This window comes from Perognathus longimembris, chromosome 16, assembly GCF_023159225.1.
Source record: "Perognathus longimembris pacificus isolate PPM17 chromosome 16, ASM2315922v1, whole genome shotgun sequence".
Taxonomy (NCBI): domain Eukaryota; kingdom Metazoa; phylum Chordata; class Mammalia; order Rodentia; family Heteromyidae; genus Perognathus; species Perognathus longimembris.
In genome coordinates, this window is record NC_063176.1 from 19,186,757 (window position 1) to 19,199,438 (window position 12,682).

Consider the following 12,682-nt stretch of genomic DNA (forward strand, 5'->3'; position numbering starts at 1 on the left):
CTTTGATAAGCATCTAAAAAAAACATCATCCTCTCCTATGGAGCATGATTGTTGAGGAGAGAGGAGCCATAATCAGAATGTCAGCCATGCTTCCTTCTTGATTACTTCCAGGCTGAAAGGCCTCCAACTGAGAAGCAAAAACCTTATAATACAGAGTGAGACCAAAGGAGGATATTCTTAGAAAAGAAAGGATCGCATAGGCCCAGTAGCTATGTGCATCTGACCATATAAATTAATATTCATCAAAATGAACTCCAAGAAGTAAAAACAAGAGGGTGTTTTGTTGTTGTTGTTGCTGTTTTTCTCTTTTGCATTTCCTTTTGTCTCACTTGGTCCTTTTTCTGTTTTGAGGAAGGGGAGCCCAGAAATGGAGGGACAAAGGGCTCGTCTCGTATACATGAAGCCCTGGGTTCAATTCCTCAACACCACATATGTATAGAAAAAGCCAGAAGGGCACTCTGGCTCAAGAGGTAGAGTGCTAGCCTTGAGCAAAAAGAAGCCAGGGACAGGGCTCAGGCCCTGAGTTCAAGCACCAGGACTGGCAAACAAACAAACAAAACAAACAAACACTCTTTATCTGGCTTATGTAACAATAACCCCTCTGTATAGCACCTTTACATTGGCAATATGTAATTTTTCAAATGAGAGGAAATGCTAAGTAATATGAACAATGGCAATTATATCCAAAGAAAAACAAAATGTAGTGAGGTCTTTTTGTGAGATGACATATGAATTAAAACCCCATCACCTGTACTTGTATGAATGATAATGTCATATTTTAATTATCTATACCAAACAAATGATTGTCCAAGAGAAAGCACTGACTGTGGTGTGCGTGCTGGGGCTGCATATGTGTGTAGCAACCCATAGCACACCATGGCTGTATGTTCTTAGATGTTGGTTTCAAGTTACACGAATGTGAGGTTGCATGATACTTATGTGTAAGCCAGAATATGTGACTTTAAAAAAAGAAAACCAACCTTGTGACAGAGAGAGCTCTGGCTTGGGGAGGACTGAGGATGACGTACCAACTCCTCTTATTGTACCACAGGCCTTGGGCTGAATTCCTGAGGTGTGACAGAGAAGCCTTGAGGCCTAAAGTAAAACCCAGGGAAACGACCCATGTAGAAGGAAGGACTCTGTGTCACAGGCGTGTGGGTCCCTGACACCTGGCAGCCTGCCCGGCACATGTAGACCCCATTGTGTGTTTATTAGAACCAACTGAAACATCAAGTCCAGCCATTTGTCTAGTTATTAGTATCATAGTAGTGAGAGTCACTTTGGGCTCTGCTTTGTAAAATCACTGTATACCAGATGTGGTCATTTTCAAAGCTTAGTCTAGGAAATTCCTGCTTCACACTACCTTCAACCAGGCACTGGTGGGTCACACATGCAATCCTAGCTACCTAGGAGGCTAAGATCTGAGGCTCACGGTTCAAAGCCAGCCTGGGCTAGCCAGAAGTGATGCTCTGGCTCAAGTCGTAGAGCTAGCCTTGAACAAAAAGGAAAGCTCCAAAACACCACTCAGGCTCTGAGTTCAAACTCCAGAACCAGCACACACACACACACACACACACACACACACACACACACACACACACACACCTGTGTATTGAAGCACCTCTGGCTTCATAGCCAAAACTGTCTCGTATCCACTACATCTGAATCATTCCCACTATCCACAGAAGTTTCTTTTTGTTTTGTTTTGTTTTGTTTTGTTTTACAAAGCTAGAACTGTCTAGGCCAACCAGGGCCCACAATGAACTTGGAATTATCCACTGATTTGTATATTTCTTCCCTACACTATTGGATCTAGTGGCAGAAACGCATCTCCTTCTGATTTTTTTTGCTTGTAAAAGGGTTAGCAGATCTTTCTTTCCCACTTCTACTGCTTGCCTGATGCTAAAAATCATGTAGAAATTCATTTTGAGGTGGGAACTGAGTTCATATCTCATGAAAGAGCACCACCTACTGGTACTGTTGTCATATTACACCATAATAATCTCCACTCTGAAATTCAGGGAAAATGACTGAATTCTCTGCCTCTAAGAAACTTTCAAAAGTAACTTCTCAAACAGAACAGACTAGAAAGATTTCAAATATAACCATTTTTACCATACTGAATATGGAACCCAGGACTTCACTCATGCTAACAAAATGCTCCGTAAGTGAGCCACATCCCCTTTCTGTAATTAATCTTGAGAAAAACTATCCCTCATTCGCTTACAATTTTTGTTTAAAAAAGAAGATATGGAGCTGGCAATATGGCTTAGCGGTAGAGTGCTTGCCTAGCATGCATGAAGCCCTGGGTTCGATTCCCTACCACTATATAAACAGAAAAGGCTGGAAATGGCACGGTGGCTCAAGAGGTGTATACTAACCTTGAGCAAAAGAAGCCAGGGACAGTGCTCAGGCCCTGAGTTGAAGCCCAGGACTGGCAAAATAAAGAAGGAGGAGGAGGAGGAGGAGGAGGAGGAGGAGGAGGAGGAGGAGGAGGAGGAGGAGGAGGAGGGGGGGGGGAGGAGGAGGTATGAACCTTGGAGAGAGAGAAGGAAGCTATGAATTTGTCCAAAAAGAAATGGCGTCTTTACCTGACTTCTGTAACTGTCACCCTCTTTGCATCCCTTTATAATAACAATTAAATTTTTTAAGGTATGAGAACTCCATGTTTTCTTCTTGAGTTATTATGTTTTGAAAGGTAATAGTTTTCTTCAAGTCCAAGGCCAACTTCAGACAGGTCCAACTCAAGCATTCCATGTCTGTTCCCTGGGCTCAGAAGTGCTGTTCTACATGTCATAAATGTTCTTCCTTACAAAACACCAGCACTCGCTCACATAGCAAGTGGAAAAATAGGATTTTATTATGAACATCTACTTATTTCTGATCAAAATAGTCATTCCATGAATATTAACCATACAGTAGGTTTGGAGACACCACAGTAAAAATACAAATTTCACAGCTTGTATAATTTGTACCCTAGAAGAAAGATACAACCAATGAAAGGTTATAACTTGTATAATAGTAAAATTTTAAGATCTGTGCAGCTACAACAAGGCCCCTAACATGGTTGGAACATGCTCAAGAAAAAAGCAGCAACAGCCACCGTCGGAACTACACTCGCATCCCCTCAACACGGGAGTCGCTGGTAGCAAAACAGAGAGTGCTAGTCACACCCGTGGTTTTCAGTCAAGCACCTGGATGATGTTGGAAAAGGCTTTGATAGCCACAAAATGGACAAACAAAACTTATCACTGAATGGATATCCCCACACAACAGGAGCTGGAGGCGAACACCCACTTTGTTCCCTGAATTGCTGATTCTTTTCAGCTCTCACAAAGGTCTGCCTCGAACCTAAAGTAGTGAGGACTGCTGTGGTGTTCATAAGTTTCATAAATGACACCTTTCTTTGCCAGATATGTTGTAAAGCAATTGAAAATTAAGAACAAAGAATAGAGCTGGGCATGTGTCTTAGAGGTACAGTGCTTGCCTAGCCTTGGGTTCGATTCCTTGGTATCACATAAACAGAAAAGGCCAGAAGTGGTGCTGTGGCTCAAGTGGTAGAGTGCTAGCCTTGAGCAAAAGAAGCTCACGGACAATGCCCAGGCCCTGAGTTCAAGCCCCAGGACTTGAATAAAAGAAAAGAACAAAGGATAAGGACACCAGTGGCTCACTAATTGTAGCCACTCGGAACACTAAGATCTGATGATCATGGTTTAATGCCATCTTGGGCAGACAAATCTGACTCTTATCACCAATTAATCAATCAAAAGCCAGAAGTGGAACTACAGTTCAAGTGGTAGAGTGTCAGCCTTGAGCAAAAACACACTCAGGTCTTGAGCTCAAGCCCCATTACCAACACAGAGAGAGAGAGAGAGAGAGAGAGAGAGAGAGAGAGAGAAAGAGAGAGAGAGAGAGAACAAAGAATAAGGCAGACAGGAGACTGGGTATTGTGTTGATTATGTTCTTAATATCCAAAAATACAGTTTATACCTTTAGGCATTCAATCTAAGTATGGAATTACTTGGTCGGCGAGTCAGAAGCACCATTTAATCAGGCAAGCCTCGAGAGCACAGGGCCTGTCCAGTGCATTCGTGGAATGGAAGATCAGAGCGGAAAGCAGGATTCCCCAAAGAAGGCTCACACCGCCTGCGCCTCCTTCCTCATCTGCATCTGGCAAGTGATTCTCCTTCCGAAAGGAGCAAAGAGGGGGCACACAAGGCCCAAAGTGTTCCACCCGTGCACGTAAGTAAAGCCTAGGTAGTGGGAAAGATCAGGCCATGGGAAAGCCTCCAGGCTCCCACCGGCCCAGCCCACACTTCTAAGACTGGAGTTGCTAGGCTGGTGAGTTCCCCTACTGTCACTCCAGGTAATAAATATTTTAAACAAAACTTTTAATTTCACAGCACTCAACTGACATTGCTACCCAATTAAGACCTACTAATCAATAATATGAACAGATAATTACCATTAAATCAATGGTCTTTATGTTGTTAATAAATGGATTCTAGCCAAGTAGAAACTTCCTATAAAAGACACTTAAAGGTTTAGGTTTTTTTAATTTTGATTTTAAAATGTACTGAGAGGCGGGGTGCTGGTGGCTCATACCTGAAATCCTAGCTACTCAGGAGACCATGATCTGAGAACTCAATTCTACATCATCATGCTAAAAGTCACACCCTTACACACTATCCAAACCTTCTCCAGCCATGAAGCTACATGTGTGCTTTAAAATAAGTCGTTCAATTTCCTTGAATTTGACATGCCAATAGGACAATGGGCTCTGAAACCAACTAATAACTAATGCAAATTAGTTCAAATACTCTCCTTCGTGAGTCATTAGCCCTCCTATGCACAAACTGAATTCTACTTGAAACAGAAGGCCAGACAAATGAGAAACATGGAGAAAACATTCTCATCCCTTTCAAACATCCTATTAGGAATATCCTCTGATCTGAAAGTGATTCCGGCAATACCTCTAAGTCTTGAGGGGCTATGTACATCTATTTTCTGTGTCAATGAGATATCTTTCAGTGATTTCATTTTTCACAAACATCACCTGAAACTTTTAGACAATTCTATGTAGATCTGTTAAATAAGCCCAAATCAATTAAAGTGAAGCAAATGACTTTGTGGTCAAGATTTTTTCTTAACATAAATAGATCTTCAAAACAAGAGTGGTGGCTACTCTATTTGCCCCTAAGAGGGCCTGGACTTTGGTTGTTGAACACATGAACTCCACTCACCTTTGAATCGTCTCCTCCAGAGAAGAGATGATGAGATCTGGGACACGCCCTGGTGCAACTAAGGCTAGGATCTGCCCTCCAAGACTGAGTCCTAGAGAAATATCCAGGCCAGTGTGAAATGAGCCCCTCTTCTTGCTGAAGCCAGTTAGAATGAATTTTATTTTCAAGTTCCAACGGCCCAAGAGCCCTCATAAACTAATCAAATACAAGTTAGTTGGATTGGATGCATTCATAATACTGGCCACAAGATGGCACCAAAATCATTGTTTCAAAGGTGTCTCAGTCTAAAGTTGATAAACGAAACCTAGCTTTCAAAGCTCTTATTCTAGACTGGAAGTCACGCTCGGCCTTACAGATCATTCTTGCATGCAATGGCTTTTAGTGAATGACCACACACACGCACACACAGAGAAAAGAGAAAAGTAAAAAGGAAAGAAAAGAAAGAAAGGGAGAAGGTGTGTTTTGGTCATTTCTTTTAGAATAAAGAATGGACCAGAAATGTGCTCAGGAAATTTAGCCAATATCAAAATACTGTCTGACAGCTAAGGTCCCCACCCCCAACTAAGCACCCATTAAATTCACCTGACTAGCTTCCTTTTCTATATCCTATGTATCCCTAAGTAATGTATACCCCTATGTATCCCTAAATAATGCCAAACAACTTGGTAATTGTTTACATACTGTTTTCCTTATTGGCAGATTAGCCGTGTCTCTAAGCCAGATTTGATATGCCAGCCGGCCTGGGAAGTCTCCTTTAGGGTTTGATTTCTATTCCCAGTTACAACTGAACAACAGATAAAGTTAGCAACAAAATGCTACACCTCATCGTGTCCATCTTTGCATTGGGTTTTGTTTTGTTTTGTTTTTGCCAGTTCTGGGCCTTAAACTCAGGGCCTGAGCACTGTCCCTGGCTTCTTTTTGCTCAAGGCTAGCACTCTGTCACTTGAGCCATAGCACCACTTCTGGCCATTTTGTATATATGTGGTGCTGGGGAATCGAACCCAGGGCTTCATGTATAGGAGGCAAGCACTCTTGCCACTAGGTCATATTCCCAGCCCCCTTTGCATTGTGTTTTAAGGTAAGTTTATGAAAACAGAAGGTCTTGGGTAAAACCCAGGCTCCTTCTGCCTTGATAAGAGTTTTTACAAAACATCAGCACATGTTATAGTCTAAATACAGCCTGCAATTTCTCCTTTGACGCTTTGGCGCATGCTGCAATATATTAAACAAATAAGAAACATACTGAAGAAATAAATAGAGCTCTAACAATTAGCTCTCTATAAGGGAGGAACTATATCTATTTTAATTTAGTACCTGTAACAATGAGTGCTACTAAATGAATAACAATGGAGAATGATGATTTCCTGAGCACAGTGACTGTAAAGCAGGTACAATTATTTCACATGCCATGATGCAGAACCTGACAGCCAATGGTAGGCACCTAGATCTCTGGGTTCCGCAGCTCACTCTTAGCCAGGTAGGGAGAAGCTCAGCATCTAGACCAGCCTCTAGTATCCAGCCTCCTTCAGCATATCCTCTTCTCCACCTAGCCTTTGCCAGGCCAAAAAGTTCTACATCTATCCTTGTCCCCAAAACAGGTCTCCCAAACACTCTCCTAGGCAAACATAGATTGTTTGAGTTGATTGTGCATTGTATCAAAATCCTACAGGCTGGGTATTTTTTTTTATAAACAATGCATGTTTAGTTGTTATACCTATTTGCTTCTTACCTTATGTGTGTATAATAAATACGCTTTCTATAATTAAGTATTTAAGAATAAATATTTGGATAATTTAATAAAATAATACAACTACTTACTGGAGGAAATCGATTTTAAAAGAAGAAATATATAGAGCATCTGAAAAAGAAAGAAAGGAAGAAGGGAAGGAAGGAAAGAAAGAAGAAAGGAAGGAAGGAAGGAAACTCTCTTTAAGGGAACTTTGTGTCTAGGTTTCTTTTATGGAGGACTCAAAGCCATAGAGCTTTTATGGGGTATAAAAGCAGGGGGGAAAGCAACTTATCAATGTCTTTACTAATTTCTTTAAACTTGATCTCACTAAATGTCAGCCCTAGAAGATGATTTCATTTGAATGATTTTGGGTTTTGTTTTGTTTGGGATTTTTTGTAGTTAGAAGATTTTTCAGGGGGCTGTGTTTGTAAGAAAATGTCTCAAAAAGAAAAAAGGGGAAAAAAAGCCCAGGCTAGCTTCAAACTCCAGTCCTCCTGCCCCAACCTTCTTAGTGCTGGAATTACACACATGCACTACCACACTCTGTTAGAACAAGGGGTAGTGCCTGCTTGCCACTGGAAAAATCTACCCTGTCTGGAATAGTAGGAAATCGTGTCTTTTTCTAAGAAGCAACTCACTCTCTCATAGCCTAGAGAGCTGGCGCATTTGTCACAGCTGTAAATCTAACTGCATGAACAGCTGGGCTTTGGCACGGTCCATCTGGAGAAGACAAATGTGTGTGGAAAGTTTCACTGACAACATATGTAGCCCAGTGAACTCTCCTGCGCATTGCCAAAAGGAGATGGTTCCATGACACACACGGAAGGCATTCTGGCCATCACCTCAAAATAAATCCACGCCTATCTTCAGATTGAACTCGAGCATATATTAGGCGGAGCTATGCTTCTTCTCCATGTTCTAACAGCTAAATATACCACTTCTGAAGAGTGAGACGCGGGGCTCAGCCCCACACAGACAACCCACTGCACCCAGCTGCTCTTGTTGAAAGACATGTGTCTCCCCACAACACTCCCTTCCTTTGCTCCCTGAAGCCCTGGTGTAGTCTTCTGAACAATGTTGCAGAAGAGAATTAGTCTGGAAATGGAAAAGTTCTAGGCCTACACCATCACTAATTCACAGTGAGTAGAAGTCACATATGAATTTACCACATATGAAATTAGGAAAGAGCCCCCCTCCCCTGGTTCTGTTGCCATGTCTTTGGGAAGATACTCTTGTTAGGATAATAGTTCATAATTGTGTGTGTGTGCGCATGCACACATGCACTTACTTTTAACATCTGTTACAAAGAACAAAGCAGTGTCAATGCACTTTACAAGAAGTAAAGCATGCTTTGCATATTTTCTCTACATATGTACATGTGTGCTTTACATAGCTGCAACATGTAAAGCACTCTTTGTTTAACATTTACTCTTTACTCCCTTGCCTGTGTCGTCTCTTCCTGCACATCTAAACCTTATTCGCCTCTCTAGGATCACCTTTGTGCTAGCTCCTCCAGGAAGCGTGTGGATCCATTGGGATTGGGTCCAGCTTCGTATTATAAAACAAAGTGAGAACTCAAACAACATTGAAGTCAGAGCCAAGAAGAGACCTACAAAGTCACTGAGAATTCAGACGCCTTCCAGAGTTCAAGTTCAAGTTGACTACCAGAGTTCTAACCAGCACATTCCTCAACCAGACCCTTAGAAAGAAACAATAAACTTTCCCACACTTCCCAGAAGTCCACTGCAAGGCTTGGCCCTGTGTCCTTTCGACAAGAGCTTAGGCCTGGGCTGTGCCTGGATGTGACCACTCTGCACTCACTGTTTAAGGCTGGGATTGCTGATATCTTGGATGCAAGTGGGATTCAGTCATTCCAAAGAAGGAGAATAAATCTGGGACAATACACAGACTCTACCCTAGGATGCTGAAGAAACACTTCGTGTGTACATGTACCTATAGGAAAGGCAATGCATAGAATGAGTTGTTTGCATCCAGGCGGTAGAAAGCAAAGATTCCAGGCTACGCGGTGGGGCTTCCCTTGGCATCTAACTAGGAGCCTTGGCCTAATCCAATGGCGGGTTTAGACTCAAAGGCTGACACTTCTGAGTCTGTTGTAGCCGATCAAGAGTTGAGAACACATAAATACTACCCGAACACAACTCGCAGGCAGGGAAGAATAAAATAGGCGAGAAATGCCAGCAGGAGAATCCACTCGCGTGCAGAGGACGGGAGAGAGGGCAGGACTTGAAGGTGCCACCTAGGTAGATGGAAGATCACAAAGGACCTGAGGAGACTGCGTGCCAACAGAGGAGGAGGAACAAATTGAACTCTTCGAGGAAGAATTTATACAGATCTGAAACACAAAAGTTACTTCAGTGTAAAGGAATGTGGCTTCCTCTCTCGTCTAGGCTCTGTAGAGCTCCCTTTTCCTCATTTGCAAATGAGTGTAATGATTCTCATCTGGCCCCCTAGAGTGCTCCGCATACGGTGTGAAGTAGCCATTTCATTGGATTGTGTACCTCAAATGGAGAAGGAAGGCATTCATTCACACAGCAGATGGACACACGCACACCTGCATGGCTTCACGAGGTGACCTGTTACATCCAGGAGGCTACAGACGCCTGTGAGCTCAGGAGAAAGCCCAGTACTGAGGAGTAAGCAACAAGATCTAGCCTCTTTTTCATAAATCCACGTTTTTTTCTTTTGCTGGAACTTGAACTCGGGGCCTGAGGTTTTTCTACGCAAGGCAAGTGCTCTACCACTTGAGCCACAGCTCCACTTCTGACTTTTTGGTGGTTAATTGGAGATAAGAGTCTCACAGACTTTCCTTTCCTGCCCAGGTTGGCTGCGAACTATGATCTCAGGCTCCTGAGTAGCTAGGATTATAGTGTGAGCCACCAGCACCCGACTGAACTCAGAGTTCCTGGAACCACCTTCCCTGGCCATCTACCAATTTGTGTACCCCCCCCCCCACACACACACACTCACACACATACACATGTACACACACATGCCCATAACAGGAACAACATCCACTTCTCCATAAGAAGCACTAGGAACCAAGGTTCAAAAGTTTCCCTGCCCATTCTGGCCCTGGCCTGGCCTCCTAAACTGAAGCCCTGGGGCAGATAGCCCCAACACTGGATATTGTTCCAGACAACCATGGTTCTGGCCCAAGACCAGAAAACAACCTGAGGTTACCTATGATGGGCATCCAGACAGACAGGTGAGATAATCAACATAAAACAGGGCTGGGAATATGACCTAGTGGCAAGAGTGCTTGCCTTGTATACATGAAGCCCTGGGTTCAATTCCCCAGCCCCACATATATAGAAAATGGCCAGAAGTGATGCTGTGGCTCAAGTGAGAGTGCTAGCCTTGAGCAAAAAGAAGCCAGAGACAGTGCTCAGGCCCTGAGTTTTCATGCCCAGGACTGGACAAAAAAAAAAAAATCAACATAGAACAACATTTGTGTTCTGATTAGAAGGCTGTCCAAACAGGTCCTTCTTCAATGGCCACAGAACGAAAGTGCGCACGTGACTGAGGGAGGGAAGGAATGAGGGAATGAAGGAATGAACCTAAAGTTTTTATTTCAAAGGTGGGCTTTAGAACAGGTGATCCAAAAACTGTTTGGATCAGTTCTGCTCTCTGTGTGTGTGTGTGTGTGTGTGTGTGTGTGTGTGTGTGTGTGTGTGTGTGTGATTAGAAAGAGTCTCACAGACTTTCCTTTCCTGGACTATCTTTGAACCACAATCCTCAGTTCTCAGCCTCCAGAGTAGCTAGGATTACAGGCAGGCGTGAGCAATTAGCACCCAGCCCACTATTTCAATTTCATCCATAAATACAGTGCAACAGCAGCAGAACAGTCTCCTACACAGGAATTTATTAGAAAGTTTGAAGAGGAGAAGAAAAAGAAATTTAAAGGTCTATACACACCTACCCCCCCACACACATATATAGCAATGTTTTTCAACTCCTCACTATAGCTGCTAATAGGACACGATTTACTTTCATAGTAGAAGTTTAACTTTGAGCCTAAAATGTTGACTGTCTGTGACACTGAATGATCTTCTAATCCTAACACATACTTCTATTTGATGAGACCAAGGTGGGAAAATATGAAATCAGTACTTGGAAATAAGTGTTTCTTATTCCAAAGCAAATCTGATGCAGTCACTGATCTACTTGGAAAATCTATACTTTAGGGGGAGAAAATCCAATTTGGACACACTTCCATGAGCATTGTACCTTTGTTAGCTGGGTGACTTATGCTGCCAAGAGTCATGACTTTAATCTAAAACTATCTCCACACAGTGTTTAAAATAGCCGCCTTGAGCAACCGGAGCCAGACTCGTGCTGAAGGAGTCAAGCTATAAATGGACACAAAAGGACAACGGAAAGAAACAAGGTCAAAGGAACAAGCAAAATGTCTTTCAGTAAGGCAGATCAAGATGTTCATTTTCCCGTGCACAGTGGGAAACTGTGTTACTTCTTACATTTGTTTTATTCAGGACCACCATGCTATACTACCAGAATTCCGAATCATTTTTCTGTAAAGCAGAATTCCCTTCAAAGGACAGGGACATAGCCACTGAAGAAACCCACTGCTGGCATTTTTGTCTTCTTGCCCCTAAATGGGATGGCAGCTTTGTGAAACCTCCAATGTCCAGTAACAACGAAGGCCCTTGAGTTTTAGTGAGAGTTCATTATCCTTTTTATGAATGATGTGTTCTATGCCAAAATAACCACCCGGTAGCATGAACAAATTTGTGGGTAATATGAGATTTCCTTAGGCTTTGAGGGGTCAAATGCACTATAGATTAGCAACGAGAGATATTCAGGCCCTCTAGAGGTCTGTGTTTCTCCTCCCCTACCATAAAGAAGGGAGAGAAACTTCTAGAAAGTTTTCCTCCAGTCCTTACAAATTTACAGGAACTCTTCCCAGCACCTTGCCTAGCATAGACAGCAAATGCATGCTACACAGCTGCTGAACAACCTGTGCACCAGCTACATACCCACACTGGTTTCTCAGTACCAAGTAGGAAATTTCTGGGAGCTCCTGGGCCCAATTACCTATTTCAGCTAGACTCTGGTTTTATTAAATTAATATTCAATTTACTGCATTGTTGCTGTCCTCTGAAAACAAGTACTCTCGGGAGAGATATATAGATTCTATAAACATTTAAGAAAATCTGTTGGGTTGGGGATATGGCCTAGTGGCAAGAATGCTTGCCTTGTAAATACATGAAGCCCTGGGTTTGATTCCCCAGCACCACATATATAGAAAATGGCCAGAAGTGGCGCTGTGGCTCAAGTGGCAGAGTGCTAGCCTTGAGCAAAAGGAAGCCAGGGACAGTGCTCAGGCCCTGAGTCCAAGACCCAGGACTGGCCAAAAATAAAAAAATAAAATAAAAATCAAGAAAATCTGTCATGGTTTATATTTAACCCATTAAAATTAGGTTTAATGGCTGGGGGAAGGGCCTAGGTGGAGACCAGCAGGATGAATGAGAGTTAGTGAGGAGGATAAATGAAAACAGGATGATGGAGCTGGTTGAGGTGGTTTGGGGAAGTGGGGAGAGGGATGGAGGAGAGGGTTGGAGGGTTGAAGATGGTTAGCGATACACTACGTACATATGCGGACATGTCACAATGAAGCCCCTAGTGTATGCTAATGTACAACTAATGCATACTCATAAAAGGAAAAAATAGG

At 42.8% G+C, this 12,682-nt stretch overlaps 1 protein-coding gene across 4 annotated transcripts in view; it reads right to left on the reverse strand.

Annotated features, from left to right (window-relative positions):
* Window positions 1-1,570: 1,570 nt before the first annotated feature.
* Window positions 1,571-12,682, reverse strand: part of Gpat3 (glycerol-3-phosphate acyltransferase 3) — an 80,606-nt gene continuing 69,494 nt past the window's right edge. For 3 of the 4 annotated variants that reach the window (XR_007213518.1, XR_007213517.1, XR_007213519.1), the window contains one exon: window positions 1,571-1,605. The gene's annotated coding sequence lies outside the window, so the exon portion shown is untranslated. Of the gene's footprint in view, window positions 1,606-11,388; window positions 11,724-12,682 lie in introns of those variants that run through there. The other variant, XM_048363986.1, reaches the window with a different exon arrangement.